The 19,221-nt window shown below is 42.2% G+C and overlaps 17 non-coding genes across 17 annotated transcripts; all 17 read left to right on the forward strand.

Annotated features, from left to right (window-relative positions):
• The first annotated feature begins 88 nt into the window (after positions 1-88).
• LOC123725751 (U4 spliceosomal RNA) lies at positions 89-224 on the forward strand. Its single transcript, XR_006758265.1, has one exon. It is a non-coding gene; the product is annotated as a U4 spliceosomal RNA (small nuclear RNA).
• Positions 225-629: 405 nt separating this feature from the next.
• On the forward strand, positions 630-765 carry LOC123725687 (U4 spliceosomal RNA). Its single transcript, XR_006758203.1, has one exon. It is a non-coding gene; the product is annotated as a U4 spliceosomal RNA (small nuclear RNA).
• Positions 766-1,171: 406 nt separating this feature from the next.
• LOC123725726 (U4 spliceosomal RNA) lies at positions 1,172-1,307 on the forward strand. The gene has a single exon (XR_006758240.1). It is a non-coding gene; the product is annotated as a U4 spliceosomal RNA (small nuclear RNA).
• A 396-nt stretch (positions 1,308-1,703) lies between these two features.
• On the forward strand, positions 1,704-1,845 carry LOC123725831 (U4 spliceosomal RNA). The gene has a single exon (XR_006758344.1). It is a non-coding gene; the product is annotated as a U4 spliceosomal RNA (small nuclear RNA).
• Positions 1,846-2,435: 590 nt separating this feature from the next.
• On the forward strand, positions 2,436-2,571 carry LOC123725688 (U4 spliceosomal RNA). The gene has a single exon (XR_006758204.1). It is a non-coding gene; the product is annotated as a U4 spliceosomal RNA (small nuclear RNA).
• A 406-nt stretch (positions 2,572-2,977) lies between these two features.
• LOC123725727 (U4 spliceosomal RNA) lies at positions 2,978-3,113 on the forward strand. Its single transcript, XR_006758241.1, has one exon. It is a non-coding gene; the product is annotated as a U4 spliceosomal RNA (small nuclear RNA).
• Positions 3,114-3,508: 395 nt separating this feature from the next.
• Positions 3,509-3,650, forward strand: LOC123725682 (U4 spliceosomal RNA). The gene has a single exon (XR_006758199.1). It is a non-coding gene; the product is annotated as a U4 spliceosomal RNA (small nuclear RNA).
• Positions 3,651-4,239: 589 nt separating this feature from the next.
• LOC123725748 (U4 spliceosomal RNA) lies at positions 4,240-4,375 on the forward strand. The gene has a single exon (XR_006758262.1). It is a non-coding gene; the product is annotated as a U4 spliceosomal RNA (small nuclear RNA).
• A 396-nt stretch (positions 4,376-4,771) lies between these two features.
• On the forward strand, positions 4,772-4,913 carry LOC123725678 (U4 spliceosomal RNA). Its single transcript, XR_006758195.1, has one exon. It is a non-coding gene; the product is annotated as a U4 spliceosomal RNA (small nuclear RNA).
• A 591-nt stretch (positions 4,914-5,504) lies between these two features.
• LOC123725728 (U4 spliceosomal RNA) lies at positions 5,505-5,640 on the forward strand. Its single transcript, XR_006758242.1, has one exon. It is a non-coding gene; the product is annotated as a U4 spliceosomal RNA (small nuclear RNA).
• Positions 5,641-6,035: 395 nt separating this feature from the next.
• Positions 6,036-6,177, forward strand: LOC123725668 (U4 spliceosomal RNA). Its single transcript, XR_006758185.1, has one exon. It is a non-coding gene; the product is annotated as a U4 spliceosomal RNA (small nuclear RNA).
• Positions 6,178-6,768: 591 nt separating this feature from the next.
• On the forward strand, positions 6,769-6,904 carry LOC123725729 (U4 spliceosomal RNA). The gene has a single exon (XR_006758243.1). It is a non-coding gene; the product is annotated as a U4 spliceosomal RNA (small nuclear RNA).
• Positions 6,905-7,300: 396 nt separating this feature from the next.
• Positions 7,301-7,442, forward strand: LOC123725669 (U4 spliceosomal RNA). The gene has a single exon (XR_006758186.1). It is a non-coding gene; the product is annotated as a U4 spliceosomal RNA (small nuclear RNA).
• Positions 7,443-8,033: 591 nt separating this feature from the next.
• LOC123725749 (U4 spliceosomal RNA) lies at positions 8,034-8,169 on the forward strand. The gene has a single exon (XR_006758263.1). It is a non-coding gene; the product is annotated as a U4 spliceosomal RNA (small nuclear RNA).
• Positions 8,170-8,566: 397 nt separating this feature from the next.
• On the forward strand, positions 8,567-8,708 carry LOC123725679 (U4 spliceosomal RNA). Its single transcript, XR_006758196.1, has one exon. It is a non-coding gene; the product is annotated as a U4 spliceosomal RNA (small nuclear RNA).
• Positions 8,709-9,298: 590 nt separating this feature from the next.
• On the forward strand, positions 9,299-9,434 carry LOC123725691 (U4 spliceosomal RNA). The gene has a single exon (XR_006758207.1). It is a non-coding gene; the product is annotated as a U4 spliceosomal RNA (small nuclear RNA).
• Positions 9,435-18,399: 8,965 nt separating this feature from the next.
• Positions 18,400-18,545, forward strand: LOC123725755 (U4 spliceosomal RNA). Its single transcript, XR_006758269.1, has one exon. It is a non-coding gene; the product is annotated as a U4 spliceosomal RNA (small nuclear RNA).
• The last annotated feature ends 676 nt before the right edge of the window (positions 18,546-19,221 follow it).

Genomic DNA, 19,221 nt, shown 5'->3' on the forward strand with positions numbered 1-19,221 from the left:
GCTAGACATACCAATGTAACAAAAAATAATACAGTTTGCTGAAAGCTGTGCGAGATACTGCAAACAGTTTGAGTAGCTGTATCCTGATATTCTTTCGCAGAGGCGATATCATAACCTGTGAGGTCCAGCTGAGGAGTGATTATTGCTGGTTGAAAACTTATCCCAAAACCCTGCTTGGAATGACTTGAAATATAGTCAGAAGTAGTCTTGGGGAGAATAGACTCAGCAATAGGGGGTTTGGGCCCACAATTTCAGCTTTGCCCCCACACTGCCTCTAATTGTTGCAAGAAGTAAGTTAACCAAAGCCACTTTACACACTTCTTCTTGCCTCCACTAGAGGCAGTGACAGAAGATTGAATTGAAAAGGTTTTGGGTTCGCGACCCATTGCAGCTGAGCCAGTGGTGCAGATTACCCAAAGTGCTTTGCTCTCGATATTGGTTTTGTACAGGAAAAAAGGTAACATCTATGGAACAAGTACCCCACCTTGTCATTAATTACATGCGATCAAGAATCCACCAAAGTGTTAGGTAGGGGCTAACTGCTAGACATACCGATGTAACAAAAAATAATACAGTTTGCTGAAAGCTGTGCGAGATACTGCAAACAGTTTGAGTAGCTGTATCCTGATATTCTTTCGCAGAGGCGATATCATAACCTGTGAGGTCCAGCTGAGGAGTGATTATTGCTGGTTGAAAACTTATCCCAAAACCCTGCTTGGAATGACTTGAAATATAGTCAGAAGTAGTCTTGGGGAGAATAAACTCAGCAATAGAGGGTTTGGGCCCACAATTTCAGCTTTGCCCCGACACTGCCTCTAATTGTTGCAAGAAGTAAGTTAACCAAAGCCACTTTACACACTTCTTCTTGCCTCCACTAGAGGCAGTGACAGCAAGATTTAATTGAAAAGGTTTTGGGTTCGCGACCCATTGCAGCTGAGCCAGTGGTGCTGATTACCCAAAGTGCTTTGCTCTCGATATTGGTTTTGTACAGGAAAAAAGTTAACATCTATGGAACAAGGACCCCACCTTGTCATTAATTACATGCAATCAAGAATCCACCAAAGTGTTAGGTAGGGGCTAACTGCTAGACATACCAATGTAACAAAAAATAATACAGTTTGCTGAAAGCTGTGCGAGATACTGCAAACAGTTTGAGTAGCTGTATCCTGATATTCTTTCGCAGAGGCGATATCATAACCTGTGAGGTCCAGCTGAGGAGTGATTATTGCTGGTTGAAAACTTATCCCAAAACCCTGCTTGGAATGACTTGAAATATAGTCAGAAGTAGTCTTGGGGAGAATAGACTCAGCAACAGGGGGGTTTGGGCCCACACTTTCAGCTTTGCCCTCACACTGCCTCTAATTCTTGCAAGAAGTAAGGTACCCAAAGCCAGGTTATACACTTTTTCTTGCCTCCACTAGGTTGAGTTGAAAAGGTTTTGGGTTTGTGACCCATTGCAGCTGAGCCAGTGCTGCAGATTACCCAAAATGCTTTGCTCTCGATATAGTTTTTTTACTACTGGAAAAAAGTAACATCTATTGTATAAGTACCCCACCTTGCCATGAATTACATGTGATCAAGAATCCACCAAAGTGTTAAGTAGGGGGCGAACTTCTAGACATTCCGATGTAAAAACACAATAATACCGTTAACGGAGAAGCTGTGCAAGACACTGCAAACAGTTTGAGTAGCTGTAATTTGACATTCTTTTGCAGTGGCGATATCATAGCCTATGAAGTCCATCTGAGGCGTGATTATTGCTGGTTGAAAACTTAACCCAATACCCCGCTTGGGGCGACTTGAAATATAGTCATCCCTGGCAATTTTTGATAGTCTCATGTGAGACTGCTATATATATGAAAGAGAAGATAGTGCCAAGACCAAAGATGGACTGCATCAAACTCATTTCCTCTTCAAAATGTTTGATGTTTCAGCAGACAGGTGAACATTATCTTGCAACTAGGTAGAAACAGAAAAAGGTGGCAGTAGCATACGCTGTGTCAGAAGTAGTGTTGGGGAGAATAAACTCAGCAATAGAGGGTTTGGGCCCACAATTTCAGCTTTGCCCCGACACTGCCTCTAATTGTTGCAAGAAGTAAGTTAACCAAAGCCACTTTACACACTTCTTCTTGCCTCCACTAGAGGCAGCGACAGCAAGATTTAATTGAAAAGGTTTTGGGTTCGCGACCCATTGCAGCTGAGCCAGTGGTGCTGATTACCCAAAGTGCTTTGCTCTCGATATTGGTTTTGTACAGGAAAAAAGGTAACATCTATGGAACAAGGACCCCACCTTGTCATTAATTACATGCAATCAAGAATCCACCAAAGTGTTAGGTAGGGGCTAACTGCTAGACATACCAATGTAACAAAAAATAATACAGTTTGCTGAAAGCTGTGCGAGATACTGCAAACAGTTTGAGTAGCTGTATCCTGATATTCTTTCGCAGAGGCGATATCATAACCTGTGAGGTCCAGCTGAGGAGTGATTATTGCTGGTTGAAAACTTATCCCAAAACCCTGCTTGGAATGACTTGAAATATAGTCAGAAGTAGTCTTGGGGAGAATAAACTCAGCAATAGAGGGTTTGGGCCCACAATTTCAGCTTTGCCCCGACACTGCCTCTAATTGTTGCAAGAAGTAAGTTAACCAAAGCCACTTTACACACTTCTTCTTGCCTCCACTAGAGGCAGTGACAGCAAGATTTAATTGAAAAGGTTTTGGGTTCGCGACCCATTGCAGCTGAGCCAGTGGTGCTGATTACCCAAAGGGCTTTGCTCTCGATATTGGTTTTGTACAGGAAAAAAGGTAACATCTATGGAACAAGGACCCCACCTTGTCATTAATTACATGCAATCAAGAATCCACCAAAGTGTTAGGTAGGGGCTAACTGCTAGACATACCAATGTAACAAAAAATAATACAGTTTGCTGAAAGCTGTGCGAGATACTGCAAACAGTTTGAGTAGCTGTATCCTGATATTCTTTCGCAGAGGCGATATCATAACCTGTGAGGTCCAGCTGAGGAGTGATTATTGCTGGTTGAAAACTTATCCCAAAACCCTGCTTGGAATGACTTGAAATATAGTCAGAAGTAGTCTTGGGGAGAATAGACTCAGCAACAGGGGGTTTGGGCCCACACTTTCAGCTTTGCCCTCACACTGCCTCTAATTCTTGCAAGAAGTAAGGTACCCAAAGCCAGGTTATACAGTTTTTCTTGCCTCCACTAGGTTGAGTTGAAAAGGTTTTGGGTTTGTGACCCATTGCAGCTGAGCCAGTGCTGCAGATTACCCAAAATGCTTTGCTCTCGATATAGTTTTTTTACTACTGGAAAAAAGTAACATCTATTGTATAAGTACCCCACCTTGCCATGAATTACATGTGATCAAGAATCCACCAAAGTGTTAAGTAGGGGGCGAACTTCTAGACATTCCGATGTAAAAACACAATAATACCGTTAACGGAGAAGCTGTGCAAGACACTGCAAACAGTTTGAGTAGCTGTAATTTGACATTCTTTTGCAGTGGCGATATCATAGCCTATGAAGTCCATCTAAGGTGTGATTATTGCTGGTTGAAAACTTAACCCAATACCCTGCTTGGGGCAACTTGAAATATAGTCATCCCTGGCAATTTTTGATAGTCTCATGTGAGACTGCTATAAATGTAAAAGAGAAGATAGTGCCAAGACCAAAGATGGACTGCATCAAACTCATTTTCTCTTCAAAATGTTTGATGTTTCAGCAGACAGGTGAACATTATCTTGCAACTAGGTAGAAACAGAAAAAGGTGGCAGTAGCATACGCTGTGTCAGAAGTAGTGTTGGGGAGAATAAACTCAGCAATAGAGGGTTTGGGCCCACAATTTCAGCTTTGCCCCGACACTGCCTCTAATTGTTGCAAGAAGTAAGTTAACCAAAGCCACTTTACACACTTCTTCTTGCCTCCACTAGAGGCAGCGACAGCAAGATTTAATTGAAAAGGTTTTGGGTTCGCGACCCATTGCAGCTGAGCCAGTGGTGCTGATTACCCAAAGTGCTTTGCTCTCGATATTGGTTTTGTACAGGAAAAAGGTAACATCTATGGAACAAGGACCCCACCTTGCCATTAATTACATGCAATCAAGAATCCACCAAAGTGTTAGGTAGGGGCTAACTGCTAGACATACCAATGTAACAAAAAATAATACAGTTTGCTGAAAGCTGTGCGAGATACTGCAAACAGTTTGAGTAGCTGTATCCTGATATTCTTTCGCAGAGGCGATATCATAACCTGTGAGGTCCAGCTGAGGAGTGATTATTGCTGGTTGAAAACTTATCCCAAAACCCTGCTTGGAATGACTTGAAATATAGTCAGAAGTAGTCTTGGGGAGAATAGACTCAGCAACAGGGGGTTCGGGCCCACACTTTCAGCTTTGCCCTCACACTGCCTCTAATTCTTGCAAGAAGTAAGGTACCCAAAGCCAGGTTATACACTTTTTCTTGCCTCCACTAGGTTGAGTTGAAAAGGTTTTGGGTTTGTGACCCATTGCAGCTGAGCCAGTGCTGCAGATTACCCAAAATGCTTTGCTCTCGATATAGTTTTTTTTACTACTGGAAAAAGGTAACATCTATTGTATAAGTACCCCACCTTGCCATGAATTACATGTGATCAATAATCCACCAAAGTGTTAAGTAGGGGGCGAACTTCTAGATATTCCGATGTAAAAACACAATAATACCGTTAACGGAGAAGCTGTGCAAGACACTGCAAACAGTTTGAGTAGCTGTAATTTGACATTCTTTTGCAGTGGCGATATCATAGCCTATGAAGTCCATCTGAGGCGTCATTATTGCTGGTTGAAAACTTAACCCAATACCCCGCTTGGGGCAACTTGAAATATAGTCATCCCTGGCAATTTTTGATAGTCTCATGTGAGACTGCTATATATGTGAAAGAGAAGATAGTGCCAAGACCAAAGATGGACTGCATCAAACTTATTTCCTCTTCAAAATGTTTGATGTTTCAGCAGACAGGTGAACATTATCTTGCAACTAGGTAGAAACAGAAAAAAGGTGGCAGTAGCATACGCTGTGTCAGAAGTAGTGTTGGGGAGAATAAACTCAGCAATAGAGGGTTTGGGCCCACAATTTCAGCTTTGCCCCGACACTGCCTCTAATTGTTGCAAGAAGTAAGTTAACCAAAGCCACTTTACACACTTCTTCTTGCCTCCACTAGAGGCAGCGACAGCAAGATTTAATTGAAAAGGTTTTGGGTTCGCGACCCATTGCAGCTGAGCCAGTGGTGCTGATTACCCAAAGTGCTTTGCTCTCGATATTGGTTTTGTACAGGAAAAAAGGTAACATCTATGGAACAAGGACCCCACCTTGTCATTAATTACATGCAATCAAGAATCCACCAAAGTGTTAGGTAGGGGCTAACTGCTAGACATACCAATGTAACAAAAAATAATACAGTTTGCTGAAAGCTGTGCGAGATACTGCAAACAGTTTGAGTAGCTGTATCCTGATATTCTTTCGCAGAGGCGATATCATAACCTGTGAGGTCCAGCTGAGGAGTGATTATTGCTGGTTGAAAACTTATCCCAAAACCCTGCTTGGAATGACTTGAAATATAGTCAGAAGTAGTCTTGGGGAGAATAGACTCAGCAACAGGGGGGTTTGGGCCCACACTTTCAGCTTTGCCCTCACACTGCCTCTAATTCTTGCAAGAAGTAAGGTACCCAAAGCCAGGTTATACACTTTTTCTTGCCTCCACTAGGTTGAGTTGAAAAGGTTTTGGGTTTGTGACCCATTGCAGCTGAGCCAGTGCTGCAGATTACCCAAAATGCTTTGCTCTCGATATAGTTTTTTTACTACTGGAAAAAAGTAACATCTATTGTATAAGTACCCCACCTTGCCATGAATTACATGTGATCAAGAATCCACCAAAGTGTTAAGTAGGGGCGAACTTCTAGACATTCCGATGTAAAAACACAATAATACCGTTAACGGAGAAGCTGTGCAAGACACTGCAAACAGTTTGAGTAGCTGTAATTTGACATTCTTTTGCAGTGGCGATATCATAGCCTATGAAGTCCATCTGAGGCGTGATTATTGCTGGTTGAAAACTTAACCCAATACCCCGCTTGGGGCGACTTGAAATATAGTCATCCCTGGCAATTTTTGATAGTCTCATGTGAGACTGCTATAAATGTGAAAGAGAAGATAGTGCCAAGACCAAAGATGGACTGCATCAAACTCATTTCCTCTTCAAAATGTTTGATGTTTCAGCAGACAGGTGAACATTATCTTGCAACTAGGTAGAAACAGAAAAAAGGTGGCAGTAGCATACGCTGTGTCAGAAGTAGTGTTGGGGAGAATAAACTCAGCAATAGAGGGTTTGGGCCCACAATTTCAGCTTTGCCCCGACACTGCCTCTAATTGTTGCAAGAAGTAAGTTAACCAAAGCCACTTTACACACTTCTTCTTGCCTCCACTAGAGGCAGCGACAGCAAGATTTAATTGAAAAGGTTTTGGGTTCGCGACCCATTGCAGCTGAGCCATTGGTGCTGATTACCCAAAGTGCTTTGCTCTCGATATTGGTTTTGTACAGGAAAAAAGGTAACATCTATGGAACAAGGACCCCACCTTGTCATTAATTACATGCAATCAAGAATCCACCAAAGTGTTAGGTAGGGGCTAACTGCTAGACATACCAATGTAACAAAAAATAATACAGTTTGCTGAAAGCTGTGCGAGATACTGCAAACAGTTTGAGTAGCTGTATCCTGATATTCTTTCGCAGAGGCGATATCATAACCTGTGAGGTCCAGCTGAGGAGTGATTATTGCTGGTTGAAAACTTATCCCAAAACCCTGCTTGGAATGACTTGAAATATAGTCAGAAGTAGTCTTGGGGAGAATAGACTCAGCAACAGGGGGTTTGGGCCCACACTTTCAGCTTTGCCCTCACACTGCCTCTAATTCTTGCAAGAAGTAAGGTACCCAAAGCCAGGTTATACACTTTTTCTTGCCTCCACTAGGTTGAGTTGAAAAGGTTTTGGGTTTGTGACCCATTGCAGCTGAGCCAGTGCTGCAGATTACCCAAAATGCTTTGCTCTCGATATAGTTTTTTTACTACTGGAAAAAAGTAACATCTATTGTATAAGTACCCCACCTTGCCATGAATTACATGTGATCAAGAATCCACCAAAGTGTTAAGTAGGGGGGCGAACTTCTAGACATTCCGATGTAAAAACACAATAATACCGTTAACGGAGAAGCTGTGCAAGACACTGCAAACAGTTTGAGTAGCTGTAATTTGACATTCTTTTGCAGTGGCGATATCATAGCCTATGAAGTCCATCTGAGGCGTGATTATTGCTGGTTGAAAACTTAACCCAATACCCCGCTTGGGGCGACTTGAAATATAGTCATCCCTGGCAATTTTTGATAGTCTCATGTGAGACTGCTATATATGTGAAAGAGAAGATAGTGCCAAGACCAAAGATGGACTGCATCAAACTCATTTCCTCTTCAAAATGTTTGATGTTTCAGCAGACAGGTGAACATTATCTTGCAACTAGGTAGAAACAGAAAAAAGGTGGCAGTAGCATACGCTGTGTCAGAAGTAGTGTTGGGGAGAATAAACTCAGCAATAGAGGGTTTGGGCCCACAATTTCAGCTTTGCCCCGACACTGCCTCTAATTGTTGCAAGAAGTAAGTTAACCAAAGCCACTTTACACACTTCTTCTTGCCTCCACTAGAGGCAGCGACAGCAAGATTTAATTGAAAAGGTTTTGGGTTCGCGACCCATTGCAGCTGAGCCAGTGGTGATGATTACCCAAAGGGCTTTGCTCTCGATATTGGTTTTGTACAGGAAAAAAGGTAACATCTATGGAACAAGGACCCCACCTTGCCATTAATTACATGCAATCAAGAATCCACCAAAGTGTTAGGTAGGGGCTAACTGCTAGACATACCAATGTAACAAAAAATAATACAGTTTGCTGAAAGCTGTGCGAGATACTGCAAACAGTTTGAGTAGCTGTATCCTGATATTCTTTCGCAGAGGCGATATCATAACCTGTGAGGTCCAGCTGAGGAGTGATTATTGCTGGTTGAAAACTTATCCCAAAACCCTGCTTGGAATGACTTGAAATATAGTCAGAAGTAGTCTTGGGGAGAATAGACTCAGCAACAGGGGGGTTTGGGCCCACACTTTCAGCTTTGCCCTCACACTGCCTCTAATTCTTGCAAGAAGTAAGGTACCCAAAGCCAGGTTATACAGTTTTTCTTGCCTCCACTAGGTTGAGTTGAAAAAGTTTTGGGTTTGTGACCCATTGCAGCTGAGCCAGTGCTGCAGATTACCCAAAATGCTTTGCTCTCGATATAGTTTTTTTTACTACTGGAAAAAGGTAACATCTATTGTATAAGTACCCCACCTTGCCATGAATTACATGTGATCAAGAATCCACCAAAGTGTTAAGTAGGGGGCGAACTTCTAGACATTCCGATGTAAAAACACAATAATACCGTTAACGGAGAAGCTGTGCAAGACACTGCAAACAGTTTGAGTAGCTGTAATTTGACATTCTTTTGCAGTGGCGATATCATAGCCTATGAAGTCCATCTGAGGCGTCATTATTGCTGGTTGAAAACTTAACCCAATACCCCGCTTGGGGCAACTTGAAATATAGTCATCCCTGGCAATTTTTGATAGTCTCATGTGAGACTGCTATATATGTGAAAGAGAAGATAGTGTCAAGACCAAAGATGGACTGCATCAAACTCATTTCCTCTTCAAAATGTTTGATGTTTCAGCAGACAGGTGAACATTATCTTGCAACTAGGTAGAAACAGAAAAAAGGTGGCAGTAGCATACGCTGTGTCAGAAGTAGTGTTGGGGAGAATAAACTCAGCAATAGAGGGTTTGGGCCCACAATTTCAGCTTTGCCCCGACACTGCCTCTAATTGTTGCAAGAAGTAAGTTAACCAAAGCCACTTTACACACTTCTTCTTGCCTCCACTAGAGGCAGCGACAGCAAGATTTAATTGAAAAGGTTTTGGGTTCGCGACCCATTGCAGCTGAGCCAGTGGTGATGATTACCCAAAGGGCTTTGCTCTCGATATTGGTTTTGTACAGGAAAAAGGTAACATCTATGGAACAAGGACCCCACCTTGCCATTAATTACATGCAATCAAGAATCCACCAAAGTGTTAGGTAGGGGCTAACTGCTAGACATACCAATGTAACAAAAAATAATACAGTTTGCTGAAAGCTGTGCGAGATACTGCAAACAGTTTGAGTAGCTGTATCCTGATATTCTTTCGCAGAGGCGATATCATAACCTGTGAGGTCCAGCTGAGGAGTGATTATTGCTGGTTGAAAACTTATCCCAAAACCCTGCTTGGAATGACTTGAAATATAGTCAGAAGTAGTCTTGGGGAGAATAGACTCAGCAACAGGTTTTTTTTATATAAATATGAACTTGATTGAACAATAATGCATGTATTGTATAACATAATGTCCTAGGAGTGTCATCTGATGAAGATCATCGAAGGTTAGTGCTGCATTTACCTGTGGTTTGGGTTTTTGTGACATATATGCTTGCTTTGAAAATGTCTGTGATTATTTTGGCTGGGTACTCTCCTGACATAATCTAACGTTTTGCTTTCGCTATAAAGCCTTTTTGAAATCGGACAACGTGGTTGGATTAACCTGTTTAGGATAGGGGGCAGTATTGACACGGCTGGATAAAAAACATACCCGATTTAATCTGGTTACCACTCCTACCCAGTAACTAGAATATGCATATACTTATTACATATGGATAGAAAACACCCTAAATTTTCTAAAACTGTTTGAATGGTGTCTGTCAGTATAACAGAACTCAAATGGCAGGTCAAAACCTGAGAGATTCCTTTACAGGAAGTGGCCTGTCTGACCATTTCTTGAACTTCTTTTCCATCTCTATCATTTACTAAGGATCTCTGCTCTAACGTGACACTTCCCACGTCGTCCATAGGCGCTCAGAGCCCGGGAAAAAACAGAATGTCGTCATTCCAGCCCCAGGCTGAAACACATTATCGCCTTTCTCAAGTGGCCGATCAAGGGACACTGGCTTATGCGCGTGACCCCGACCGCCCCCGCCTTTGGGATTTTTTCCTCTGTTTGCCGAAAAGGAGATTCCCTGTCGGAATATTATCGCTTTTTCACGAGAAAAATGTCGTAAAAATTGATTTTAAACAGCGGTTGACATGCTTCGAAGTACGGTAATGGAATACTTAGAATTTTATTGTCACGAATTGCGCCATGCGCGCGACACTTCTTTACTATTTCGGATAGTGTCTGGACGCATACGAACAAAACACCGCTATTCGGATATAACGATGGATTATTTTGGACCAAACCAACATTTGTTATTGAAGTAGCAGTCCTGGGTGTGCATTCTGACGAAGACAACAAAAGGTAATCAAACTTTTATAATAGTAAATATGATTATGGTGAGTGCTAAACTTGCCGGGTGTCTAAATAAGCGAGCCCGTGATGCCTGGGCTATGTACTTAGAATATTGCAAAATGTGCTTTCACCAAAAGCTATTTTAAAATCGGACATATCGAGTGCATAGAGGAGGTCTGTATCTATAATTCTTAAAATAATTGTTATGCTTTTTGTGAACGTTTATCGTGAGTAATTTAGTAAAATGTTAGCGAATTCCCCGGAAGTTTGCGGGGGTATGCTAGTTCTGAACGTCACATGCTAATGTAAAAAGCTGTTTTTTGATATAAATATGAACTTGATTGAACAAAACATGCATGTATTGTATAACATAATGTCCTAGGGTTGTCATCTGATGAAGATCATCAAAGGTGAGTGCTGCATTTAGCTGTCTTCTGGGTTTTGGTGACATTATATGCTGGCTTGAAAAATGGGTGTCTGATTATTTCTGGCTTGGTACTCTGCTGACATAATCTAATGTTTTGCTTTCGTTGTAAAGCCTTTTTGAAATCGGACAGTGTGGTTAGATTAACGAGAGTCTTGTCTTTAAATGGCTGTAAAATAGTCATATGTTTGAGAAATTGAAGTAATAGGATTTTTAAGGTTTTGAAAATCGCGCCACAGGCTGGCAGTGGCTGTTACGTAGGTGGGACGAATTCGTCCCGCCTAGCCTAGAGAGGTTAACGAGAGTCTTATCTTTCAAACGGTGTAAAATAGACATATGTTTGAGAAATTGAAGTTATTGCATTTTTGAGGTATTTGTATTTCGCGCCACGCGATTCCACTGGCTGTTGAATAGAGTGGGACGCTAATGTCCCACCTAGCCCATAGAAGTTAACCTCTCTGGGCTAGGCGGGACGAATTCGTCCCACCTACGCAACAGCCAGTGTAATCCAGTGGCGCGATTTTCAAATACCTTAAAAATCCAATTACTTCAATTTCTCAAACATATGACTATTTTACAGCTATTTAAAGACAAGACTCTCGTTAATCTACCCACACTGTCCGATTTCAAAAAGGCTTTACAACGAAAGCAAAACATTAGATTATGTCAGCAGAGTACCCAGCCAGAAATAATCAGACACCCATTTTTCAAGCTAGCATATAATGTCACAAAAACCCAGAAGACAGCTAAATGCAGCACTAACCTTTGATGATCTTCATCAGATGACAACCCTAGGACATTTACATTTACATTTTAGTCATTTAGCAGACGCTCTTATCCAGAGCGACTTACAGTAGTGAATGCATACATTTCATTTCATAATTATTTTTTTTTTCTCCTGTGGTGGCCCCCCGTGGGAATCGAACCCACAACCCTGGCGTTGCAAACACCATGCGTTGCAAACACCATGCTCTACCAACTGAGCTACAGGGACATTATGTTATACAATACATGCATTTTTTGTTCAATCAAGTTCATATTTATATCAAAAATCAGCTTTTTACATTAGCATGTGACGTTCAGAACTAGCAAACTTCCAGGGAATTTACTAACAATTTACTAAATTACTCACGATAAACGTTCACAAAAAGCATAACAATTATTTTAAGAATTATAGATACAGAACTCCTCTATGCACTCGATATGTCCGATTTTAAAATAGCTTTTTGGTGAAAGCACATTTTGCAATATTCTAAGTACATAGCCGAGCCATCACGGGCTAGCTATTTAGACACCCGGCAAGTTTAGCCTTCACCAAAATCAGATTTACTATAACAAAAATGTTATTACCTTTGTTGTCTTCGTCAGAATGCACTCCCAGGACTTCTACTTCAATAACAAATGTTGGTTTGGTCCCAAATAATCCATAGTTATATCCAAACAGCGAGGTTTTGTTCGTGCGTTCCAGACACTATCCTAAAGGGTAAATCAGGGTTACGAGCATGGCGCAATTCGTGACAAAAAAAATCTAAATATTCCATTACCGTACTTCGAAGCATGTCAACCGCTGTTTAAAATCAATTTTTATGCAATTTATCTCGTAAAAAAGCGATAATATTCTGACCGGGAATCTCCTTTTCGGTAAACAGAGGAAAAAACACAAAGACGGGGGCTGCCAGTGCACGCGCCTAAGCCCACTGTCCCTTGATCGGCCACTTGAGAAAGGCGATAATGTGTTTCAGCCTGGGGCTGGAATGACGACATTCAGGTTTTTCCCGGGCTCTGAGAGCCTATTGGAGCCGTGGGAAGTGTCACGTTACCGCAGAGATCCTAAGTTTTAGAAAGAGATGTCAAAGAAAGACAATAAATGGTCAGACAGGCCACTTCCTGTAAAGGAATCTCTCAGGTTTTGACCTGCCATTTGAGTTCTGTTATACTCACAGACACCATTCAAACAGTTTTAGAAACTTTGGAGTGTTTTCTAAGCAAAGCCAATAATTACATGCATATTCTAGTTACTGGGCAGGAGTAGTAACCAGATTAAATTGGGTACGTTTTTTATCCAGCCGTGTCAGTACTGCCCCCTACCCTCAACAGGTTAACTGTCATTGGTAGTCTGGTCAAGTCTGGGTCTGTCCATGGTCCAAAAAATTGGGCTTCTGGCTTGTCTCTGTTCAGTCTCGCCCCAGAAGCTCAGTCCTTTCCAGGGTCCTGTTGACAGATAAAAGGTTAGTGCATAAAATGTTAACGTCATCCATGTAAAAAATGCACTCGGCGGTCATCCCCCCCACTCCCCGGGATACCCACCCTACTGATCCGTTGGTCCCTTCGCAAGACCTGTGCCAGTAGTTTGATGCAGGCCACAAACAGAAGAGGAGATAACGGATAGCCCTTATGGATGAAGCGTTGTACTCCCACTGCTTTTGACAAATACCCATTTACAAGGATTTTGCTGGTGATATCCCCATACAGCAGTCCTACCCAAGCTAAGAACCTGACCGGGAAGCCCATTTTTTGCAGTACCTTGAAGAGGTACTGGTGCGAGATCCGATCAAAAGCTTTTTCAAAATCTAAATTTAAGACTTCAAGCCACATGTTTCTGTCTCTAGCATAACAGATGGCATCTCTAACCTCTCTCTGGGCTAGGTGGGACGAAATCGTCCCACCTACTCAATAGCCAGTGGAATCCCGTGGCGCATTATTCAAATACCTTAGAAATGCTATTACTTCAATTTCTCAAACATATGACTATTTTACACCATTTTAAAGACAAGACTCTCGTTAATCTAACCACACTGTCCGATTTCAAAAAGGCTTTACAACGAAAGCAAAACATTAGATTATGTCAGCAGAGTACCCAGCCAGAAATAATCAGACACCCATTTTTCAAGCTAGCATATAATGTCACATAAACCCAAACCACAGCTAAATGTAGCACTAACCTTTGATGATCTTCATCAGATGACAACCCTAGGACATTATGTTATACAATACATGCATGTTTTGTTCAATCAAGTTCATATTTATATCAAAAACCAGCTTTTTACATTAGCATGTGACTAGCATGTGACTAGCATTCCCACCGAACACTGCCGGTGAATTTACTAAATTACTCACGATAAACGTTCACAAAAAGCATAACAATTATTTTAAGAATTATAGATACAGAACTCCTCTATGCACTCGATATGTCCGATTTTAAAATAGAATTTTCGGTGAAAGCACATTTTGCAATATTCTCAGTAGATAGCCCGGCATCACAGGGCTAGCTATTTAGACACCCAGCAAGTTTAGCACTCATCAAAATCAGATTTACTATTATAAAAGTTTGATTACCTTTGGTGTTCTTCGTCAGAATGCACTCCCAGGACTGCTACTTCAATAACAAATGTTGGTTTGGTTCAAAATAATCCATTGTTATATCCAAATAGCGGCGTTTTGTTCGTGCGTTCAAGACACTATCCAAGGGTGACGAAGGGTCACACGCACGACGCATTTCGTGACAAAAAAATTCTAAATATTCCATTACCGTACTTCGAAGCATGTCAACCGCTGTTTAAAATCAATTTTTATGCCATTTTTTCTCGTAAAAAAGCGATAATATTCCGACCGGGAGTGGTGGTTTTCGTTCAAAGATAAAACATGGAGTCAACTCGTGCACGAGCCTGAGTCTCACAGTACTGTGACCAGCCACTATCCAAACGCGCTAATGTTTTTCAGCCAGAGCCTGCAAAGCCACGATTCAGCTTTTTGCCGCCTTCTGAGAGCCCATGGGAGCCGTAGGAAGTGTCACGTAACAGCAGAGATCCCCTGTATTGGATAGAGATAATCAAGAAGGGCAAGAAATTGTCAGACAGGGCCACTTCCTGCATGGAATCTTCTCAGGTTTTGGCCTGCCAAATGAGTTCTGTTATACTCACAGACACCATTCAAACAGTTTTAGAAACTTTGGAGTGTTTTCTATAATTATATGCATATTCTAGTTTCTGGGCAGGAGTAATAATCAGATTAAATCGGGTACGTTTTTTATCCGGCCGTGAAAATACTGCCCCCTAGCCATAACAGGTTAAAATCCCTGCGCAACCCTTGCAATAAAACACTTGACCCATCTACCTTAAAATCCTCTCCCGCCCCTCTCCTTTCTGCTCTACTTAACTAAACACCGCTCTCTTCTCTGTCTTGTGCACGAGTGGGAACCAGGGGGTCCAGTGCACGGGCTTGCTATAGGCAAGCACACAATGGTTTGGCGCAATGTGGCCCATCCTGCTCTGCTGAATCGGCACCGGGACCTGTCCTGGATGGTCGCCCACGAGATCCTCCCGGTCAGGGCCGTTATGCACTCCCGGGGCATGGCGAGCACATCAGCATGCCCCCAACCAAGCTGCGGCCAAGATGAGTCGGTGAGGCTTTTGCTCTGGGAGCGCAGAGCCACCAGGGACCCCTGATCTCCCCATGTCTGCCAGCAGGGGAGGACTTAATGTCCTTCACTAAGCTCTGGCCCACCCTCACGTGTTTGAAGGATGCACTGTGTCCCTCCAACAACCTGCTGGTAGCGAAACAAGTAGAGACCACCCCCCAGACAGTGGCCATGGTAGCCACGGAAGCCCTGGGGTGGTACAGAAAAAAGGGGTCCTCGACCCCAGGCGAAGTGTCCTCCACAACACCCAAGGTCCCGGCGACCACGGCTGACAGTGCTGTGGCACCTAGGGCGATGCGCCTAGGGGAGGGATCTCCTCTGGGCCCCAAAGGACAGGACGGTTATTGATTCAGAAGAGCAGGAGGAGGCGAGCTTGATAAGGACTCATCCCGTTCCTGTACAAAGGACCGAAGACAGCTTTTTAACAAAGGGACTTTTTAACATGTTTTCATGTCTTAAAAATGTTTTACTTTTGTTAAATCATTTGTGCACATTTTAAATGGCTTTTACAGATTGGATGTTTTACAAGAAAAATGTATGGTTGTTTCGATTGTTTTTAACAACATGTACTTTTATCAAATGTAAATATAATATTCAAATGCTGTGTTTTATGCTTTTATGCCATTTTTATGTGTATAAAATGATGTACAAAAATATATGAGCTGTTTTTAAAGGAAATGCAACAATTAAACTTTTCCAAAAGAAAATGGAACTCACAATCCCTCCATCAGTGCTCAGATTGTCCGCAATAGGCTGAGAGAGGCTGGACTGAGGGCTTGTAGGCCTGTTGTAAGGCAGGTACTCCCCAGACATCACCGGCAACAACATCGCCTATGGGTACAAACCCACCGTCGCTGGACCAGACAGGACTGGCAGAAAGTGCTCTTCACTGACGAGACGCGGTCTTGTCTCACCAAAGTTGATGGTCGGATTCGCGTTTATCGTCGAAGGCATGAGCGTTACACCGAGGCCTGTAGTCTGGAGCGGGATAGAGGTGGAGGGTTCGTCATGGTCTGGGGCGGTGTGTCACAGCATCATCGGACTGAGCTTGTTGTCATTGCAGGCAATCTCAACGCTGTGCGTTACAGGGAAGACATTCTCCTCCCTCATGTGATACCCTTCCTGCAGGGTCATCCTGACATGACCCTCCAGCATGACAATGCCACCAGCCATACTGTTCGTTCTGTGCGTGATTTCCTGCAAGACAGGTATGTCAGTGTTCTTGCATGGCAGCGATGGGAGCTCAATCCCATTGAGCACGTCTGGGACCTGTTGGATAAGAGGGTGAGGGCTAGGGCCATTCCCCCCAGAAATGTCCGGGAACTTGCAGGTGCCTTGGTGGAAGAGTGGGGTAACATCTCACACAAGAACTGGAAAATCTGGTGCAGTCAATGAGGAGGAGATGCACTGCAGTAATTGAAAACTTCTTAGGGATCAAATCCCTTTAGCGGAATCGATTTGACAACATCAAGTGAAATGGCAGAGCGCCAAATTCAAATTAAATTACTATAAATATTTAACTTTCATGAAATCACAAGTGTAATACATAAAAATAAAGCTTAACTTCTTGTTAATCCAGCCACCATGTCAGATTTCAAAAAAGCTTTATGGCAAAAGCAAACCATGCGATTATCTGAGGACAGCACCCTGTATACAAATGCATGACAAACATTTTTCAACCAGGGAGGTGAGACACGAAAGTCAGAAATAACGATATAATTCATGCCTTACCTTTCAAGATCTTCTTCTGTTGGCACTCCAATGTGTCCCAGAAACATCACAAATGGTCCTTTTGTTCGATAAACTCCTTCTTTATATCCCCAAAATGTCCATTTATTTGGCATGTTTGATTCAGAAAAACACCGGTTCCAACTCGCCCAACATGACTAGAAATTATCTAATAAATTATCTGTAAACTTGGTCCAAACATTTCAAACAACTTTCCTAATCCAACTTTAGGTATCCTAAAACATAAATAATCTATCAAATTTAAGCAAGGAATATACTGTGTTCAATAGCGGATAAAATCAAATTGGGCGAGCTACACGTTGTGCGCACCAAACAAAAGAGTCCACTTGGCTTGACACTCATACTGAATAGCCGTACTTCTTAATTTCTCAAAGGAAAAACATCAACCAATTTCTAAAGACTGTTGACATCTAGTAGAAGCCATAGGAACTGCAACCAGGTGCCTCATAAATCTAGTTTCCCATAGAAACCAATAGAAAACACAGTGAACTCAATTATTTTTTTCCTGGATGGTTTGTCCTCAGGGTTTTGCTTGCCAAATAAGTTCTGTTATACTCACAGACATTATTTTAAACGTTTTAGAAACTGTAGAGTGTTTTCTATCAAAATCTACCAATTATATGCATATCTTAGCTTTTGGGCCTGAGTAGCAGGCAGTTTACTTTGGGCATGCTTTTCATCCGGACGTGAAAATACTGTCCTCTATCCCAAAGAGGTTTTAATGCAGCTGGTGGCAACACCAGATACTGACTGCTACTTTTGATTTTGACCCCCCCCTTTGTTCAGGGACACATTACTCCATTTCTGTTAGTCACATGTCTGTGGAACTTGTTCAGTTTATTTCTCAGTTGTTGAATCATGTTATGTTCATACAAATATTTACACATGTTAGGTTTGCTGAAAATAAACGCAGTTGACAATGAGAGGATGTTTCTTTTTTGCTGAGTTTATATGCTGTGTCAGAAGTAGTCTAGGGGAGAATAGACTAAGCAACCGCAGGTTTGGGTCCATAGTTTCAGCTTTGCCTCTAATGTTGCAAGAAATAAGTGTACCCAAAGCCACTTTATACACTTCTTCTTGCCTCTACTAGAGGCAGCGGTGGCAATATTGAGTACAAAAGGTTTTGGGTTCGCGACCCATTGCAGCTGAGTCAGTGGTGCAGATTACCCAAAATGCTTTTGCTCTCGATATTGGTTTTCTACAGGAAAAAAAGGCAACTACCCCACCTTGCCAAGAATTACATGTAATCAAGAATCCACCAAAGTGTTAGGTAGGGGACTAACTACTAGACATACCAATGTAAGAAAAACAAATGCCATTTGATGAGAACCTGTGTGAGATACTGCAAACAGTTTGAGTAGCTGTCTTCTGGTATTCTTTCACAGAGGCGATATCATAACCTATAAGGTCCAGACAAGGCGTGATTAATGCTGGTTGAAATCTTAACCCTATGCCCACGCCAGGGACGACTTGGGACGAAATTTAGTCAGCCCTGGCAAATTTTTTGTCTCATACCAGACTGCTATACATGTGAAAGAGAAGATGGTGCCTTGGGCTGCATTTCACTAATTTGCTGTTTAGACTTCGTGATGTTTCAGCTGACAGGTGCACATTATCTTGCATCTAAGTAGAAACAGAAAAAAAGGTGTCAGTAGTATATGCTGTGTCAGAAGTAGTCCAGGCGAGAGTAGAGTCAGCAACAGTGGGTCTGGGTCGTGAACCGAAACAGTTTCCACTCAGTCTTGCCACCACACTACCTCTAGTGGTGGCAAGAATGAAGTGTACCCAAAGCTGCTTTTTTACACTTCTTCTTGCCTCCACTAGAGGCAGCGGTGGAAAGGCAGAGTTGAAAAGGCTTGAGTGGCTGTCTTCTGGTATTCCTTCGCAGAGGCAATATTGTAGCTGTCATGACATTGGCCTGAGGTTTATGACCCCCATAAATACCTTTCCCCTTTTTCCTCTCTCTACTCTACCGATGTGACTATTGAAAATCCCTTTGATAACATTGAGAGAGAGTCTGTTGACATCAAAAAATTTGAAATTTTACCATATTTCGGTTATCAAACTAGTTGAAAATATGCGTTGGGACTTAATGAATATGATGTCAGTTCAGTTGGCGTCTGAGACATGATTACTGATGATAGGACGACATAAACTGTATCTTGGAAAATCTACACATTCTAGTTATCAGATTC

This window comes from Salmo salar, chromosome ssa12 (assembly GCF_905237065.1).
Source record: "Salmo salar chromosome ssa12, Ssal_v3.1, whole genome shotgun sequence".
In the NCBI taxonomy this organism is placed as follows: Eukaryota; Metazoa; Chordata; class Actinopteri; order Salmoniformes; family Salmonidae; genus Salmo; species Salmo salar.